Source organism: Epinephelus moara, chromosome 23 (genome assembly GCF_006386435.1).
Source record: "Epinephelus moara isolate mb chromosome 23, YSFRI_EMoa_1.0, whole genome shotgun sequence".
Lineage (NCBI taxonomy): Eukaryota > Metazoa > Chordata > Actinopteri > Perciformes > Serranidae > Epinephelus > Epinephelus moara.
In genome coordinates, this window is record NC_065528.1 from 16868555 (window position 1) to 16889595 (window position 21041).

Here is a 21041-nt window from a genome sequence, read left to right on the forward strand (position 1 = left end):
TGTACAATGTGCTGCGCCTGCCTCTGACACTTTCATCAACCGTGCTGTGTTTCCACGCACCAGAAGGTGACAGGGGCAGGATTTACTGACCCAGAGGCCCCTTTTGTGCTCTCCACGCTGCACTGATCCTCGCTTCCTCTCTGGCTGCATGTGTAGGCCTATAGGCTTACCTTTTATACCCTTCTCCCTCGCTCTCTGTGTCTGCTGTAAATAGGCTTAATGTTACAGATGTCTGTGTGTGAGCACAAAGAGCCGAGGCGAAGCACAGAGGCCGGCTCTATTCTGCGTGGAGGCGAGGAGAACAGGTGGAAAGAGAGCAATCGGGACACAGAAGATGATCGGATTTCCCATTAAAAAAGTTCAGCAGCTACATGTGTGTTTTAAGTGTGTAGCTGTGTGTGTGAGATGTGTGGTGAGAATAGCTGATGAGACAAAAACAGAGCTTGAATAACAGTTTATAAGAATGAATGTGGATTTGTTTTTGGACATTTTTTTAACACACAAATGAAATTTTTGTTTACATCTGTTACCAGGCTCCTAACAGCCATACCACTGCTTGTTTTCAGTGACTGTTGAGCAACAATCGAAGTTTATTCTGCTGCTGGCTGCACTCATGGCAAGTCCCTCTGGATGCAAGCTAAAAGACTAAAATGTGAAATGTAAATTCAAGTTGTAAATCAAGCTGTCAGATGCTGTCAGAGCAGCAGCCAGCAGGGTGAATGAGGGCGTCTGTGGGTCCCTCGCTGTGTGGGCTGACTGACTGGCTGGCAGGGACAATAAGCCATACTGTTTGACCTGCGCCGCCTGTCCTGCTGCCAGGCTCACGGACATTCAAACGGCTCTCCTCACTCCCCTGACTCTGCGGCAGAGGCCGAAAACTCAATCTGAATGCAACACCCCACAAATCAGGATCTGCTGCCTTGACATTTATCCATCTCTGTGACCAAATTAGTTACCTTTTTGACAACGGTGACCTTTAAATAGTGTCATGAGTAAGGTTTTGTTCACTCTGTTCTGGCACACTGAGCCACTTTCTCATTAAACTATGACGCAGGCCTAACACCGTAGTCATTGCTTCTGATTGGTTCCTCCATGGTAACTTTTTTAAATTAAAAACATATTAGAATACCACCATTTATTACACTTTAGGTTGTGTAGCATCAGAGCTATTATGCTCAACTGGCTCAGGGAATGTGACAAGGAGCTGATGCAAGAGATTTCCTTAAAACAACCTTCCCATGTCAGCCAACAGCCAACTGAGGTCGAGAAACGTATCCTGATAAAACGTTTAAATGCACATGCAATGGTACGTATGATATTTAACAAATTAGCACCTCACAATTGGCAGCATCAAGTTCCGTGGGTTAGGTAAAGGAAAAAAAACATGGTGATGTTGTACCTTAAAAAACTCATTTCAGCCCCATTTCCACCAAGAAGTATGGAATGCATTTTTTCTGTTTCCACTGTGAAAAGTTGTGGATGGTACCAATGGAACCATTCCGTACTGTCCCCATTTTTGGTCCCCCCTCTGTTGGGGTACCTAGCACACAGATCTGGTACTAAAAGGTGGAGCTGTGAACACTGCAGTCTGTTGATTGGTCAATAGCGATGTTCAGGGATGCACTGAAGCCTGTTCTATAATGTTGGCATGCAACCCCATTCCGTGGACAATAAACGAGGTGCAGATTTCCATCTGTGTCACTGGTAATGAGGAAATACAGTGAGTGCTGGACGGAACAGTGAGTGACAACAACCCTGCTACATTTAAGAGCAGTGATGGACTCAGGATGTTTGAAGGGCAGGGGCGAAAAGGAAAAAAGGGAAAAAAGAGCAACTACTGCATGACATGGGGCCCCATTGGTGCGCAAGAAGCTAGTGTGTCATGTATGGTGAAATAGTCTTCGTCCTTGATTCTTAATTAAGATTATATAGACAATCCAGGTTAAAAGTATGTTTAAAATGTTGGGTTGGTCGCCCCCCGACCCCAGGGTCTAGGTACCATGTCTGAAGGTTTACTTTTGGTTCCAAAGGTACCATACCGAAAGTGCTTGATGGAAACAGGGCTTTAGTTTTACATGGGACACCAACACTGGTCTCCTGGAGGAAAGTCCTGTGTTTGTTTGACCCATTCACCCAAATCTGCTACTTCAAGCAGACTTTCACTCTTTATACTACTTCCTTCTTTACACCTGTCATCACAGTGGTCACACCTTCCCCGTTATGTGGGTTGTATACAAATTACTGGCTCATGATTATGTGAGATATATATGAATACTGGTGCATTACGTTTTTTACGTATATATACAAACAGTGCACAACAACAGCCTGTGTTGAGGATGTCACAGTTAGCTATTACTTTAGCAGATGATCTTAGTGATGAATATATTATTGATCTAGATCTGTGGTTCTCAACCTCTTTCTGTCATGTCCGTCTTTCGGAAGCAGAAAAAAAACTGTAACAATACTGTGGAAATCAGCAACAAAACAAGCCAAAGTGAGTGTTGTTTCACTGAAATAAAACTGTCAAAAGTTAAACTTTCATTCATTCATTTTCCATAACTGCTTTTCTTGTTAGGGGTCACGGGGGGGCTGGAGCCTATCCCAGCTGACACTGGACCAGAGGCAGGGTACACTCTGAACAGGTCACCAGACTACCACATTGCTGACACATAGAGACAGACAACCATTCACACTCACATTCACACCTACGGACAATTTAGAGTCACCAATTAACCTGCATGTCTTTGGACTGTGGGAGGAAGCCGGAGTACCTGGAGAAAACCCACGCTGACACGGGGAGAACATGCAAACTCTGCACAGAAGGGCTCCCCCATCTTGGGGTCCGAACCAGGAACCCTCTTGCTGTGATCTGACAATGCTAACCACTGCACTACTGTGTCGCCTAATTAAACTTTGTATACACATAAAATATTCATAAAAGACACAAAGCTTTCCTGCTTCATTGACCAGGGTTCCCACACTTTGTTATCGTCTCATTTGAGGACATTGGGACTTTATTATCGTCTCATTTGAGGACATTGGGACTTTATTATCGTCTCATTTGAGGACATTGGGACTTTACTATCATTGACAATGTTTAGTTTTTTAACACTTATCAGGTCCTACTAATCCCCAAAAGCTAGGAGAAATTAAAAATGCATACCAAACAAACGTTTGGGTCTCGGGAGGATATATGGGGCAGGGCTTGGAATGACATACTGTACGGTACATTACAACCTCCACACGTCATGATGAAGGGTCAGTCTTGAGTTTCAGGAGGCTACTGTGTGGTGCATGCACAGAGGGGGTGTGTGAGCATATGACATACACGCCATAGATAGATCTGATGTAACAGTCAGTGTAGGACTCATGGAAACAGTCCATCCAATCAAGTATTCCTTGTAAACCTCTTGTGTATTATCTATGAAGAAGATGTGAACCCAGGGGACATTTTATAACATAATTGCTGCTGTGCTCCTGTGGGCACTTGTCTTTATGGTAGTCACCATTGAGCTTACAATCATGGTATTTTTAACACATGGATTCTAATTGGAAAACATCATGTGGAGCTGATTATGCGTCCAAAACATATCCATAAAGATATGGCGTGGATGTATGCAGTGCTGTGTGCCTGTAAGTGAGAGGCAGAGGGAGGCGTGTGTGCGTGGAGGAGGGATGGGGCTTCGTGTTTAAGCCAATAGGCGCAGAGCAGCGTTAATGTAATTCCTCGACGATTTAACTTGGTGCCAGAGCTGCGCAGCGCTCACCCCTCAGTGCGCGTCCTTCTCTCTCCCTGTATGTCCATGATCATGCACTGAAAGACCACATCCACTGAGCTGCTCCAGGACTCCAAACGGCACTGAGTTGTGTGTTGGTTGCAGTCTGCCCGGATGCCTCCAGAGTCGTGATTTTATTCTAGTAAACGGAATATTCAAACCCGAGCCCGGAGTTGTTGCGTCTGAGGTGAGTGTCAAGTTTTTGCCTCTGAAATATTCATTTATCAGTGATTTATGGCTTTATAAATGCACATCCTTGCTGTTTCAGTGCACATAGTTGAGTGTGAGTGTAGGAATTTTCAGCAGATTTGTGATAATAAGAAAAATGCGCAAGTCAAGTCTGGAGAGGTTTGGAAATCATCAGCGAGATTAAGAGATGGAAATGATTTGTCTCTCCATGACTTCATGGCCAGACGCACTAAAGCGAGAAGAAAGGAGTTAGTTGAGGATGTGTGACATTTTTCCCCAGAAGGAGAGAAAGAAAAAAAGTGAAACTGTGGCCGACGAGCCGGGGGAGGATTTTTTAACTCGGAAAGTGTGTGTGCGTAAAGACGCACTTAATGGAGGGTTGCATTTTGGTTTCCAGATGTGTGGACTCAGCTGTTGCTTGTCACTCAGGTGGTCTCTTTCTCTTGTCTTCGCGAGCTCACCCTCGGAGTCTTGTCCACGCAGCTCTTCAGAGTCACATCAGTGTTGACAAACCACAGCCCAAATCCACAGAAACATTACAAAGTGAAGCCACATCACTTCAGCCACACAGAACAATCGACCGAGGGAGGCATTTTCTCTCTACTTTCAAAACAGGTGTAAAAACTTTGCTTCAGTACAAATTGTTTCAACATGATGTATCATTCTCTCCATCTCATTTCAGTAATCTTCCTTTAGTGTGAGATACTGGAATTTATCACAACAGCAGTATTTGAAGAGCATAAAGAAAAATATGTAAACACTGAAAATGAGTGCTATGATGGACCTTCTTTGCAGTGCTGTGTGATCTGTTTTGAAGCCAGTGCTGGCACCTAGTGGTGGGAGAGATTTGTGAAGATGCTGCAGTGAGGGCAGTCTGCTTTTGGATCATCTGAGTCTTAAAACTTAAAGAAACTTGTTTACCTGTTTTACTTAAATTTAATATCTTTATACTGGGGATGTTCTGAAGCACACAGGAGTGCTCTCGCCCCTGTAGACTTTTCATGCCATGCAGGCTTCAGTGCTGAATGACAAGCTGCTGTGAGGTTCGCTGATCCTGGATGATAGAGCAGCCGAGGATCAGGTGACTGAGGTGTATTCCCCCTCTGTGGGAGGCCAGTCAGCCAGACTATGTGCCACACTTTGCTGGGGGTATACACTCTGCAATGCTAAGCCTTTGTTAATGAGTATGTATCTGTGTGTGTGTGTGAGTCCTTGTCTGTGTGTGGTACTGGGTGCAAGTGCTCGTGGATCTATTACTTTGTATGCTTCTGTGCACGCATGCATGTGTGTTTTTCTGAGCGTCTGCATGTGTGTGTGTGTGTGTGTGTGTGTGTGTGAGAGAGAGATGGGTGTTTCGACCCAGGAGTTAAGCTGCTGTTAATTGGTCAGCCATTTGAAGCACACAGGAGAGTCAAGTCAGGCAGTAGCCGAGATGATCGGTATGCTTGGCTCGACTGCTGCCTGCTCTGGGACATAACATTGATTCAATGCTTTTAATGGATGCTGAACAGAGTCTCTCTGTATTTCATGTAATTAATGTTACCATCTGCAGTAAATTGTACGCAGCTGCTAGACTAGATTAAAGATGGAATTTGGGGAAAACGCTTATTTGCCTTTGCGTGTCTGTAAGCTAAATGTGTAGCTACAGCCAGCAGCTGGTTAGCTTAGCTTTAGTACTGGAAACAAGGCAAAACAGCTGGTGTGACTCTGTTTAACGTTAACAAAGCTTGATAATTAACACCTTACTGTATATCTCAGTCATTTAAGGTATACAAGTCTGAAGTCTTGTCGTGAACATGACAGTCGCCTTTGCTTGGTACCGGCAGAGATTTTATGAAGTCACCAGCCAAGTAATAGGTTGAATCACCGTGACATTACGTTAATAACAACAATCACTTCTGGGTAGACAACTGGCAGTTTGTTTGAATTTTGACTTGTTTATTTCTGTTGTCATTTTCAACAGTAACTGTAGGAGCGGTCCGACCTATCTGATATTTGTTTGTTTCCTAGCTGGCCACACTCGGCTGTTTGTAACTTTGTTGCTCATAGTGTTGACATAGCATAATACATTTAAACCACAGTCCGTTTTAGCTAACATTAATGTTTGTTTAAAAACAGTGTTGGCTCACCAGCCTCAATGTTTGACAGTAATGTTAATTAGCCACTTTAATGCTCGACAGCAACGTTAATTAGCCACCTTAATTCTCAACAGTGACGTTAAGTAGCCGCTTCAATGCTTGACAGTAATGTTAAGTAGCCGCTTCAATGCTTGACAGTAACGTTAAGTAGCCGCTTCAATGCTCGACAGTAATGTTACGTAGCCACTTCAATTCTTGACAGTGACCATAAGTTGCTACTTCAATGCTCAACAGTAACGTTAAGTAGCCGCTTCAGTGCTTGACAGTAATGTTAAGTAGGCGCTTCAATTCTCAACAGTAATGTTAAGTCACCGCTTCAGTGCTCAACAGTCACATTATAGCCGCTTCAACACTTGACAGCAATGTTAAGTAGCCGCTTCAATGCTCAACAGTGACGTTAAGTAGCCGTGTCAGTACTCGACAGTGACATTATGTAGCCACTTCAATGCTTGACAGCAATGTTAAGCAGTTGCTTCAGTACTCGACAGTAACGTTATGTAGCTGCTTCAATGCTCAACAATATTGTTAAGTAGCCGCTTCAATGCTCGACAGTAATGTTAAGTAGCCGCTTCAATTCTCAACAGTGACGTTAAGTAGCTGCTTCAGTGTTCGACAGTGACATTACGTAACTGCTTCAATGCTTGACAGTTATGTTAAGTAGCTGCTTCAATTCTCAACAATGACGTTAAGTAGCCGCTTCAATGCTCAACAGTGACGTTAAGTAGCCGCGTCAGTACTCGACAGTGACGTAACATAGCCGCTTCAATGCTTGACAGTAATGTCAAGCAGTTGCTTCAGTACTCGACAGTAACGTTAAGTAGTTGCTTCAGTACTCGACAGTAATGTGAGGTAGCTGCTTCAGTACTCGACAATAACGTTAAGTAGTTGCTTCAGTACTCGACAAAATGTTATGTAGCTGCTTCAATGCTCAACAATAACATTAAGTAACCATTTCAATGTCCGACAGTAGTATTAAGTAGCTGCTTCAGTACTTGAAAGTAACGTTATGTAGCCACTTCAGTGCCTGACAGTAACATTAAGATGGAGCTGCAATGCCTGACAGTGACATTAGGTAGCCACTTCAAGGGGTGACACTAACGTAAAGTACAGCTTTAACGCCCAACAGTAACATTAAGTAGCCACTGAGTCCAGAGCTGTCTTTGAGTATGTTTTCTCATCGCAGATGGAAATCTGTAAAACTTGAACTCTTCTCCACTTTTTATTGTTACTGGGCATCGTCTTACACAGCAAAACTTAAACATTTTATTTTTTTAAGTTAAGCTAAGCTAGCTGCTAGCTGTATAGCTTCATATTTACCACAGACATGAGAGTGGTATCTTCCCATCTTACTCTCATCAAGACAACAAGAGCATTTCACTCAAGTCAATAAAACTACAGGCGTTTGTCTCCGTCATGGTGAAGTTTTGTAGAAAGTTTTTGCTAGCTTAACAAATGAGAGCCAAGGTGAAAAGGTTGATTTTGTTTAAACATGTCAGAGCGTGGAGAGGAGGGAAATTTTCTGGCTGAGGAGGATGTGAATCAGAGGCGTAGGATGTGAAGCAGAACTTGAGGAGATGACCTTTGAGGTTTCAATGAAAGACAGAGAATGACTGGACATGTGCTGTCAAACAGTTATGATCCTAGCATTGGCAGGAGAAGTGAATGCATCCTTGACTTTGCATTGCTCTTTTGAGGCCCCTGCTGACTTTTTGTTTACGGACAATTTTCCAAATTGACAGACTCGTTTTTCAGAGCAGTGTCTCTTGATCGGAGTCTTCATCCTACAGTTCTTCATTTTCTCATATGCAACCCAGATTCTCATTCTCCAGTGGGGTTTGAGTGCCAGAGAGGAAATCCAGCCTGGAGATTGTTTTGATATTGTTGGACAGTCTCCTGGAAAACCTTTTTGCTGAGCGACCAAGGGTGTTCTGGATTTAGAGCCATTGGCTCCTCGGCTGAAACACCTCATCTGATCACAGCAGTGAAGCTGTTTGAAGAGCTCAAGATGTGCTGTGTTCCGTCTTTCATTGTTTGAGGCTGAAAAGACTCAATCCAAGAGGAGATTGTCGCCATTTAAAACAACATGGAGACAAACTCTGCACCATTTTAATGGATAGTGTGTGATTTAAATGCTTGGTTACCTTGTAGTAATGCTTTTTGGTCCCTCTCAATAATGAATAGTGTTTTAGAGGAGTTTCTCACATTTACAGAGCATGATATTATAAACACAAACTAATATATGTGTATACATTTTGGATGGTTTGCTGCTGGCTGACGCTGGTTCAGGGGGGTCATGCAGCAATCACAGATTTCTTGTGTCCCAGTGTTTGAGTTGGAGCGCAGATTGGCATTAGATTAAATAAATGGAACCAATAAGAAACATAAACATGAATGTGAAGTGTGTGTGTGTTTGCATGTGTGTGTGTGTGTGTATGTTAAAAAAAGAGAGAGAGAGAGACCTCCATCTATTAGTAAGTCAACACTGTTCTGTCTGTGCGCCTCTGTCTGCCTAATACCTCAGACCAACGTGTGTACACACAGGCAAGTTTGTGCTGTCATACTGGAATTAATCGAGTGTGGGGTTGTGTAAATCATTCCAAACCTCAGAAAACACACACACACACACACACACACACACACACACTGGCCTGCCAAGCAGCTATCCCCTGTAGTTGTGTGTGTGAAGGGCCAAACAGTGAAGGACCAATCACTGGAGGGGAGAAACAGAACAGAGAGCAATGAGAAACAGACATTTCTCGGAGATTACACAAGTCTCAAAGTGATATTCTTAATTTTACACGGGAACCACCCAGTTACACCAGTTACCAGCAGCTTTATCACTAGTGCAGTGGAGATTGCAAACAAATAGGGCTGGGAAAAACCTTGACCAAGCAAAAACACCAAACATTCCCATGTCACAATGGGGGTTTTCACCTTTTATAGACAAAACAATTAATCAAGAGATTGGTTGCCTTTTATCAGACAGAAGTGTCAAGTTGTTACACTCTGTTTCCATCTTCAGTCTGACATTGCGTCCACTCTGATTTCCATGGGGAGAGGGATTTGATTTTCCCTAACCATTCACTAGAGACGCCATTTTATAAGTCGGCGCTGATGTGTAGCCATTCCAGCATACTGGTGTTGCCAAGGTTTTTAAGAATGGAGAAGAACGAAAACAAACTACAGTGCTGGGGGATGTTGAGAAGATGTTGATGTTGAGAAGACCCGGCTGTTCTCAGGCATTCGTACTAACATAAGTACTGCACCAAAATTTGTACATATCCTACGTAATCATGACCCAGTAATTCGTGTCTAACCCACGTATTTTGGAACATTGCGATCACATGGCCAATGCGCTGATGGGAGTAGATAATAAAGAAGGATGTGGTCTTGGTCCATGTCTCTCAGTGGCTGGACAAGCACAGAAAATTCACCGTCCTTCTGTCTCAGCTCATTCAGCGGTCATACACACAATCTCCTTCGACGCCTTCTCTGTTGTCTGGACTGCAGCATTTTTAGTAAACGTAACTGTTGTTCAACATTTATTAGCTCCAACTCCAACACGATCTGGTCAGTCTTGGTCGCCAAGTTTGTTTATAAAGTTGTTGTCTAAAGAAGGATACGGAAATGCTTAACACAGTGGCATATAAACCCCGCCACCAACTAGCAGTCTGGCGGTGTGATCGCAGAGTGTTGCCGAAACCCCAATGCACAAGTGTAGATATGGCATTGATTCGACGCACAAGTATAAATCTCACTTAAGGAGGAGGTTTGGGTGTTGAATAGGTCACAAAACACAGGACTTTCCCCAGGAGATGTGTTATTACTTTGCCTATAACTTTACGTTAACTGCATAACTTTACGTTAAGTATGTAATCAGTGGTGGGCCACTAATTCATAGGATATCATACGAACTGGTATATAAAGATTGGTTGGGAAGACAAGTTGATTTAGAATAGCCTGGATAGCAGTGTCCGTCTTGTTTTATCGTGCTCACCATTGTTGATATTACTCCTCACTGGTTCTGGTGCAACACTTGACAACAGCTTGACGATGGTGGTAGTCCTGCTTATGGCGCCCATTGGTCAGTTTTTTATTGACAAAGAAACCACTATTTAACGTCATGATGCCAGATGAATCGGTCATCTTGAACTCAGTGGAATGGGCAGATTCAGAGGACCCAAGCAAAGAGAATTAAAAAAAACAACAAGTAACTAACACATTTGCTGCAGCCTAACATGCCCTATTCACATGTGATGGACAGGTTCAGTTTCTGTCAGGTTGTTCATGTTTGAAAAAAATATTTCACTATAAATAGAGAAAGAGAAGCTAATATTGTGTGTGAATATCGGCCAACAGTAGGCATAAACCATGGCTGTGCTAAGGAGGTGAAGGGTGCGGTGTGTAAATATGTGCGGGGGGGTTGGAGCAGCAGGCCTTGATCCACGAACACTAATCGTGATCCTTGTGCTCATTGAGTGGTTACAGACCAAACCCTGCAGGCCGCATTGGCTCCACAAGCCTGGTATTATGGTCAGCTTGTGGGGAGGAAAAGTAATCCGGGGCTTAGAAGAATATCAGACACTGAGTAATGGCCTCGGAGAGAGGGAGTTGCACTGTGTTAAAACTTGCAGCCAGGCTGAAATAAAGTTGCCCGCAGCACTTGCTAAGCGATGCAACACTGAGGTGTTGTTGAGAGTTCCTGACTCGTGCCTGCGAGTGAGAGTCGATTTGGCACCACCTTAATTACCTATACACACAGCTCTATTTGATGATGATTAAAGCCACACACACAGATACACACACCTGCCCAGACACTGCCAGTCGCCAGTCACAGTGGTTATGGAGACATTAAAGGTGATGATTATTAGATGATAATAATTAAAAGGCTTTAAAGCTCAAGTAAAAGGAAAACAGTATAGATAGAAGCGCAGTCTCATATAGGAAGACAAGATCGCTGCAACCACGTAATTATTCCTCGTCAAATGACCACCCTGAGGCAAAACACAAATGATAGCTTCCAGTTTTGTTTTTGATTGGGGGAAAACATAAAAGGTCTCCATAACAGTGTCTGGTTCGCACTGGTACAATATTGTGCCGTTGTGATGTGAAAACCTCCTAATTCTAATTCTGATGATCACGTTTCACAGTTTGATGTTTGGTGGGTTCATGTTTTCAGCCAACCTTTCTAAATCCATGGGATAATGTCAGAAATGCGTCGCCGCAGAACCAAAAACAATCCTGCTGTTGTTGGTGAAAAGCTGACATTTTGGAAATCATGTGATGTTGGGAGCTGAGTGAATATGATCAAAACATGGGCTCGTTCCATTAAAACGGTTTAACTTGCAACTGTTTGCATCATGTAGAGAATCATTTTTGAAAAATGTCCTAAAATGAAAGTGACACCCACTCCTTTTGGCATGAAAATATATTATGGAGAAGAGATACAGAAAGCCATTATTGAGCCATCGATGGCTAAAAATAGCTCTACTGAAAGGACAGGAACCAGGTTAAAAACAATTGTTCATCAGTATTTCAAATGGATATAAAGAGAAACTTTTTTTGTTTGGGTGCGTGCAGGAAAATATGACTTCCCTCTTTAAATTGGTCTCATGTGTTGGACAGTGTGCTCCCGAGGCTAAGACGAGCTCCTGAGCTGAATGTCTCAACTCAGGTCTAATCAGGGACAGTCTGCTCTTTCCTTCCCCTCACCACTTCACCTCTCTTCCAATATGCATGAAGCCTCAGATGGCACAGGATGTTCTCATGAATCTAACTCTGTTTTTTTCCACCAACTAACCATCCTCAGTCTGCTTCAATAAACAGAAGCAGATGAGGTAGAGGAGAATTTTGAAGCTTTATGACAAATACATGTCGCACCATTTCCAGAAGACATCCACATTAAGTTAATATTTACGTAAGTTGTTGGGTGGTCGTCTGTCTTTGCAGAAGTCTCGGGGGATGTGTACTATCTGTCATTTTATCTCCATCTTGCCTCGCAACATCCCACAGGAATACCAGCCTCTTAATTCACCTAAAGTGGAAATGGCTCCATCCAATCTGATGCCACTGCAAACCAGGAAATGGCCTGTTGTGATAAGTGCTGTGTAAGTGAGGGTGGGGAAAATTACAGGATTCTCACCAAATTTGCCAAAAGCTGCACATTTTCTTTTGCTTCAGAACTCACATGAATCCTGCTTTCAGTATGAAATGGTCAATAAAGCTGCTACAAATAATATTATTTTAATAACAATTAATTGAATTACTATGTCTATTGTTAAAGGGGTCTTATCTTATTGACAAACCCACAAAGGATTATTATCTGACTGTAGTTCCTCTCAACACTGCAAAGCTTTTTAGCGTCTTTCAGCCCAACTTTATTGTTTTGGTTCACTCTCATTGCTCTTGTTTTCAGCAAAAACAAAAAAGCATAAAACTAGCTGGAGATCACGGTGGAGCATGTAGCAGCTAAGAAGCTAAATATTTTCCTCAGGAGTTGATGGAGACCAAAAACAGAGCTAAAAGAAGAGTAACAGCAGATTTTCTAGCTCTGTGCACAGCCTATTCCGTAGCCTACACATGTGGCCTATGCCATGTGAGCATTTATACTTGTGTAATGGTTTGTCTGTGTCACCCTGTGGTTAGGCTTCCCCTCCAAAACACTAGTCGATGGTAGAGTTTCTTTGTAGTGCTGTAAAGTTTAGTTGATTCAAAACACACATTACATGCTGGACACATCTCCCCCACAAATACAACATGCTAACACTATTAGCAAGAGCCTCTGGCATTGTATAAATTAGCCTAGCAGCTAGCGGACTTCTCCTCTACTCATTTGAAGCCAAGGACAACAACAAAATTTAACAAAGGTAACGTTACAAAATTTGGCTCCATTACAACTCACAAGGTTCACCAACAAAACAACTGCCTTATACTAAATAGGTTTTCCAAACAAATATAACATGCTAACACTATTAGCACAAGCCTATGGTATTTTACATTGTATAAAATAGCCTAGCAACGAGCAGAGATTTCCTACACGTATGAAGCCAGGATAAATCACACAACACTTAAAATGTTGGAGGCTTTATTGTCTTCACTATTTATTGTTTCTTATCTGTGAAATTAAAATAAATAAAAGCTTTGTTTCCACTGAGGGAAATGGTTTCAGCTTACAGAAATAGACAGGAGGTCTGCGTCAATGTGACGTGTAGTTACATTTAACATAACAGCTAATGTTGCTCTATATCCACTGGATGTGTAAATAAATATGCTAGCTAGAGTGTGGATCCGATGGGACCCAATGGGCTGGGCCAGCTTCTGACAAATATTTACAAATGATTTTCAGGTCGGGTACAACCTACTTGACATGGTGCTTCATGCTTCGCTTCCAAGTTAATATCCGTTTTTTGTTGTCAAAGTGTTGTGCCGCGTTTCAGCAGCAACTAAAGCGGAGTGTTTTCCTTACATTAAGTGCATTGGGCTAGGGTCAGGTTCGGACATAACAAACAGAATGCTAGCTGGGTTCGGGTTGTGCGTGGTTACTACTCTCTCGGACTCAGTTCAGGTTCAAACAGAAATATGTAGCTTCAACTGCACTCCAATGCTGACATGTTTAACATATCAGTGTTCACAGCCTCTTTCCGCTGCCCCCAAGTGGCCAAAAAATCAGTCATTCAGGTTTTAATTAAATTTGTTTATGCACAAACCATTGCAGGCATTTTCACATGGGACATACTCCTCAAAGGCAAGCCTGCAATTCCTTATAAGAGGTAGCCTACACTGTCATCTTATATAACCTCCCCTCCCATCTAACAAGCCCCCAGCTGCCTGTGCGCTCTGTGGCAGGTAATCAAACAGTGGTGTATCCTTCAGCCAGGACAATTTCATCTCCTCGAGAGGGAGAATGTAACAGATATTCACCCGGTGGTTAGCTGATGAAAGCTCGGGGCTTTCCAAGTGCTCGTCGCAAAACAAATACAAACAGTGATTTGACAGTCGTGTGCGTTTCAGCGGAGATCCATCCTGTAGGTTGTTTTTTTTTCTGCCTGAGAAAGGGAGCTTAAATTGCCACTTGCATTAATGAGGTAGTAAATACACGTCTTTTGTGTTTACACTAATGACCTCAAAAACCAGACAGTAAACTGGGGGGCTAAGGCATTCATTATCTCCAACCAGCCATCCGTGAAATCCAACATGTGCGGGCTTGTTTATGCGAGCACATGTATGTATACGTTCTCATTTACTTGCCTCCATATGTTTTTATTTATTCTTTACACATATCTGCTCGGGTGTGTGAATGAGTATGTTTTTCTTCAGAGAAAGTGCCCAAGAATCCCCCTCAAGGCCTTTCAGACATCTGGTTGTGGATGGACAGCTTATATCTCCAAGTAATATGTCCAGTTAAGCCCTTGGGAGCCACCGCCGTGCACATCATCACAGCCCTCCTCCGGCTTTGCTTGGAACTTCGCTGAAACCCTATCGTTTGGTTTAGAAGGGTACAAATATGCTGTATATCCTTTTATGCTACTTCCTCCCCGGTCCGTCTCCCATCTGTTGCAGATTAGTCTTCAGTGTGTGTTTAGAGAGCTGAGCCTTGTCGCCGAGCGGGACAGATAGTAAACCCAGAAGGTTTTAGTCAGAACTTTCAGGTAGGTCTGAATTAACACAGAGGCCAACTGAGGATATGACTGGCTAAGAGGAGAGACAAGGGGGAAGGGAGACAGTGAGAGAGTAAGACAGGCTCCAAAATTACACAGCGAGCCCACCAAACGGGTTGACTGTTTACCCGTGAACCTCAGGCCCGCTACTCGAGGGTCAGTGTGGAATGCCAACAGTGGCTGGCCTGGCCAAATTCAACCACAGTCCCTGGGACAGAGGAGGGGGGGGGGGCAAACACCCCGCAAAACGGCCAGTCACGCCACTTTCCCTGTGATAGTGAGTTTATTTAAGCGCGCAGCTCAAAGCGACTTTCATATAACACATAGCCTCGATATCTGGCGCCCTCGTGGCATCCAAACCCGCCACCAAAATGTTGAGCTAAGCTGACATCACTCAGCTGTTTTGTTATCTGTCTCTTTTCTAATCGCTGGCTCAGTAACCCATATAAAGCTAAACAAAAAGAGCCTTGGGAATGCGCTATTGGTGCTAAAGGCTATATGGTTTCACACACACACACACACACACACACACACACACACACACCCTGCTCCGACACTATGCTGCTGCCTTGAGAACTGTGCCAGCCCATGTAGGCCAAACTGCAGCCCGAGTGTGACAAAGTGCCTGGGGCTGCGAACTTGGTTAAACCCGTCGTTCCCAGCTTTTGTTGTCCCTCCAATGCCAAATTATGGGAAAGCGAGGTACTGGTTGTGTAATACACAGCCGGTTAATGTGTGTGTCTATGTGTGTGTGTGTTTGTCTGTTCCGCTTGACTGATGCACCATCCCTTCAGGGTCCTGTCATTAAGCCTCTGTGTACACAACCCCAATCCCTGGCCTACATCTATCTCTTATACAAAATTCATGCGGGAGTCGCACACACACACAAACACACACATACACATGTATGCACACACACATTAACCCATACAGCTTTCCCATACTAAATGTGATGCAACGCTGCTGCTTGTCTTGCATGATATGTCATCAGATGCTGTTTTTACATTCGCCTCTCGTTTTTTTTCACGGATTTGTTTTTCATAAGCGATGCCTCCGTCTAGTTTGAGTGGCACCGCTCATTAAGAGCCCTGACTTCTCTGTTTCTTTTGGCTGAAGCATGTGACACGCTGTAAATCAGTCAGATAGATACCTAGATTGATAGAGGGACTGCACGTAAAGGCAGTAAAAAAGCTGTATCATTCTCAGTTCAGTCAACGTGATCGCGGAGGCCAGTGAAAATAAGAAGCACGTTTATTTCTTATAAGTGCAGCTGGAGTGTTTCACTTTTGTTTTCCTGTTAACAAGAACAAGAAAAAAACGGTTTCTTATCTTCGATTCGGGCCTTACATCTGCAGCATAATAACAGTTTGTTTGTGAGTGTTTCTTGAAAGAGCAGCTGGAATATTTTACTGTTTATCTTTCAGTTTGCAGGCTTTACATCAGCGCTCCAATTATAAACCATGTGCTTTTCTTGCCGTTCAAGTGAAGCAGAGCCGCAGTGATACGTTCATGTTTCCTATCAACAGGAACAAGACAATCTGGTTCTTAACATTTTTCATTTCTATCATCAGTCCATCGTTCAACGCCGTTATGGTTATAAATATCTGCCTGTTCTTTCTCTTCTGCACTTTGTATGTAAGGCAATGTGATCACTGCAGCCTGGGATTTTATTAAGATGCTTCAAACACACACAGACACGCACACTCGTGCTTACAGTGACCTCTGTTTTTTGTTAAAGAAGGCATGCATCATCTGGATGCAGGAGACATAACACAAGTCTTACCTTTCTTTCAGACACACACAAACACACACAGTGTACTGTAATGACAGTAGATTCCTATTGTTTCTGAAGGGCCCTGACACACCAAGCCTATAGTCGGCCATCAGTCAGTGTTGGGTCGTCGTCGAGTGTATGTTGCCCTAGTTTTTGTGGTATTGACTTTTTTCAGCTGATTCAGCATGTTGAATTGGCAACAGAGGTGGTAGAGCCATCAGAGAATAAAATCACCCTGATTGGCTGTTCAGTTCAGGGCACTAAAGTGAGGAAAGTAAAAAAAAAGACTAAAATCAAGAGGGTGTGAGAGCAAACAAACTTGATATATTAGGTAAGATTTTTTTTAGCTATTGTGCTCTTTAGCAGAAATGGTTTGGAATTTTTGTGTTATTGTTCGCTCGCGCACCGTAAATATCATTTGCTCTTTCAACACTGGGTTGTGTTGTCAATGTGCCAACTGGCTAACTAGTGTCTTGAATCCATCCTGTTGGTCTTCCAGTTTCCTTTTTGGAATGATGAACACAGACTACCGCTACCTGCTGGTATGGAGAGTTATTTCCTGTCACACAGGCATAGAATGTACTCAGCTGTTGGCCATAGTCTTTGTGGTGTGTTCAAGTGCAACGTTTTGGCTAAGACACAAGCAAGGTTAGGCAAAGCAACAGCCGGTCTTTGTCACCTTTAGTTTTTTTATGTCAGTTTGTTGTGTCTGGACTTAGTAGGAATTTTAGTTCTGTGATGGTGTTTCCAGTTCCTCGCTGAAGTGGTAAAAGTGTGTGAAAGAACGTTCTTATTTTATGCAAATTCCTGGTATTATAAAGGGCCGTCACACTGAAGTCAGTTGACTGTGATTTTGTTTAACATAGCTGCCTATTTTAGCTTCCCTCATACCTGAGAGCAAGACACAGGAAGCTCACCTGTGTCGCAAAGTCGGACTAAAAAAATCAAAAATTAATTTGATTTACGAGGTCAAATGTATGTCTGCACGCAAGGGCATGGGTTTCCTTTGAACATTGGGGGGGACATATGACATTGAGGTGCATTCTGGTGAATTTTTATGCACCTATTTATAACTTTTCTCCATCGATTTAAGGTGGAAATATCTTTCTTTTTATAAAGATAAAAGTACTCTGCAACATCCATGTTTCTGTTAGAGGGGGACAAATGTTCTAAATATTGAGGGGGACATGTCCCCTTGTGTCCCTTCTGAAATCCATGCCTATGCCTGCCCGTCTCAAATCCTTGAATGTGCTGGACACAGTAGGAAGGACACCATGGAGTGTGTATACAGTGTGCATATCTCGTGCATTTCTTTGAGAAACATGACCAGCTATTCTAGGACCTTAGTAACCATTATTTTGAAATGCACACTAATATATTTCATCATCTATTATCATTTGGTTTTTCCCAGTGGATATGTGACCCAGTTCTCTGATGAAACAGTTTGTATTCAAGATGATGCTTTGGCTTGGCAAGACGTTTTAGCCTACAGGGACCATCTCCTGTGCAATCAGGCTCAGGTAATAACTCGTATTAAGCAGTTTAATGAGGTAGACCCTGCCAAATCAAGAAACTAATGATAATAATGAATATCTTACCTCTAGACATGAACGGGGAAAGCCTCTGTACTGTTTTTGACAACCCTGTTTAGCCCTGAAATAGCATAATTCCACAACATGCTCTAATCAGCCTGTGAGTAGTGAAGGGATTTACAGAAAATCCACTCCAACGTCAGAATAATTGGCTACATGTGCAGGGATATAGGCAGAACCAAAAGCACAATAAAGATTGACAGATACACATGTAAGGCTGAACAGTAGCTGTATTGAAGCAGTGATTATTTTTTACTTTGAAACAATTTATTCAAAATGCAGTGTCTACTTTTTTGGAGGAGAATGAATAGAACATTTGATAGCATCTGTTGGATGCACGCTGGTGACTGAAGTCAGCTCGAGTTTCCAACCCTGAAGCAGATAGCTGGATCGATCATGTAAGAATTCACACCGCTCCTGTCTAGTCAAGGTGTACACTTGTAAAAGAAGATGAAAATGTTTTTGAATCCACAGTATCTAATTCCATGTTAAAATGGCATTACATTTACTGAAGCACATTTTGACTTGTGTAGCACTCGATACTCAAGTCCTAAGTCAAGTCTCGAGTCCTAAACTTTGAGTGCAAAGACTTACTTGCGACTTGGTTCCACCTCTGCTGATGGGAATGTCATTACTTTAGCAGGTATGTGATCAAAAACTAAAGTGCCGAGCAAGCTCAAATTTTGACCTGATGGTGGCGCTAGCTGGAAAGTTAAGAGCTCACCAAGGTCATTACTGTTAATGAGTGGTGACAGGAATGTCTTAGATATTCGTGGCAACACATCCAGAAGCTGTTGAGACATTTCACACAACATTTAATGATGGCAATAGAGGAAGAGTCAGGGATCACCAAAGTCATTAAGATCCACCTTCTGGGCACCATAAATGTCTCGACATAATTTCATCCCAGTCCATTCAGTTGTTGTTGAGATATTTTAGCGTGAGTCAATGTGGACCAACACTGCCATCACAGGAAATAGATAGACTGCCCACTCTATATTTTGTTTGGTCTAATACTGAACAAGAAGAATTTTATTTTGAGCTTCCCAACCCAGTCCTTACCATAACTCCCATCACACTTACTTGACAATTTCCTACATTTTACAGCCCTTTTACTGCTGCTCCTCTTGTCCCAGAGGTGTGCAGGTAACGCCCTACGGTGGTTAGCAAATCTCAGCAGAGGGTTTTATGACTGGAAGCTTAAATCACACTCGGCCAGGGAGTGTCAGGGAATATTAACACTGAACTGGCAAGACCACTGAGCAGCACTTCCATGGGCCTGATATGCAGCAGCGAGTCGAGCTGGTGGGCCTTGTTAGCGAGGGCTAAAGATCCATTTCCTGGTGTGAAAGGCTGCTGAGAGGCGTCTGTCAGCATGAATGGGGCTCAATGGAGTATCATAATGGATGTGAATTGAGACGTGGATCGGAGGTCTTTTTGTGAAGCAGAAATGTGTGTGAGCTGGTTTGTCAGCTGTTGTGCATATGGCCTTTGTAAGGACATGCTGATTAAAATGCAGAAATAGATACAGTCTGGATACAGATGTCTTTATTCGTAAGGCTACATGTGAGAAGATTTGTCTTGCTGGTGTAGATACATTAACAACAAATATGACACAGGGCTTAACATACTCAGATCACAGAGGACAGTGTTCATTTTAAAAGTAAGTTTCACTTTCAGAGTTTGGTGATTCTTTCTATTGTCTGGGCTTGTCAGCTTTGGTTCAGTGGTGTTACTTGTTGTGTTAGGAACTTTTTCAAGATTTTTCCTCTAGCTAACACAATGAGTGAGTGTTTAAGAAGATATTGATTTAGCCTTTTCCTTCTATGTGATGGCAGACTTTTCTCCTTGCTGTCAAGTGAGGTCATTGAGAAGAGCCAAAAGCATTTTTGCCTTAAAGGCCCAGACACATCAAACTGACTTTAGAGAACTTGAGGCAATGAAGGCCCTCTGCTCAGTCGCTTGATGTTGCCATGTCTCAGCTAAAAAAGTTTTACATGGACTCACCGCAAAGACTACCAAATGCAAACCAAGCTGACCGTTGACTTGGTGTGACAGGGCAACCCGATCTCACTCCTAAGTGATTGAAATCTGGTGCTTGGGCAATGACTTGCAGCTTCAGACAGTGGCGACAAAAGCCTTCCTTTAACGTCGTATCAGGACATGGAAGGTCCGTGACCAAATGTCAATATGTGACGAGGTTAAGGGAGAGTTTGTTGGACAGAGCCTTAAGACTGCGTGGGACAACTTTTTGTATGAGTGAGTTCACTTCAAGGGTTTACTAGCCAAGTGGTTCTCAACTCTTTTCTTGTCAAGGACCCCCAAATTGATACACATCAGGTCATGGACCCTCTTTGATAACATTTTGCTTCAGGGGTCTCCAACTGAAAAGATTTGATTGTTAGATATGACTTTGACCAGAATTCTGTAGTTCAGCTACAGCTGAGGCGACAACTGTGTAGGAAGCATATTTCTGGGGCCCCCCTGAAACTCAAAGTAGAGGTCAACTGTTATCGGTTTGGCAGAATAAACGGTGCCAATAGGACTACTGTTACTGGTGGAACTGACCGATGGCTGTGCAACCTCCAGTCCTGCTGGGGCGTACATCAGAATTGTCTGTGAGTCTGTGACTGAGTGAATGCTGCCACTTCCTGTTACAAATTATAAAAGCCCTCATTTCAAAATAAAAGCCCTCTGGTGTTTCATACACAATGCAGCCATAAACTTGGTTTGGACCTAGTCTTGTTTTATGAATCATTGAGAAAGTATTTCAAAAAATGTAAAAGTTTTAATTACATTTGACTTTTTTAACAATTGCAAAACACTCAAAAGTAGATGAAATACATATTTCAAATACAAGTAAATACAAAAAAAAGAAATACTGCCCATCTCTGATCAGCGTTTAGCATAATGGC

At 42.8% G+C, this 21041-nt stretch overlaps 1 protein-coding gene across 1 annotated transcript in view; it reads left to right on the plus strand.

The window, feature by feature from the left end:
* The first annotated feature begins 3754 nt into the window (after positions 1-3754).
* The window catches only part of prickle1b (prickle homolog 1b), a 41224-nt gene continuing 23937 nt past the window's right edge, over positions 3755-21041 (plus strand). Inside the window, exon 1 of the mRNA XM_050035871.1 lies at positions 3755-3963. The gene's annotated coding sequence lies outside the window, so the exon portion shown is untranslated. The remainder of the gene's footprint in view (positions 3964-21041) is intronic.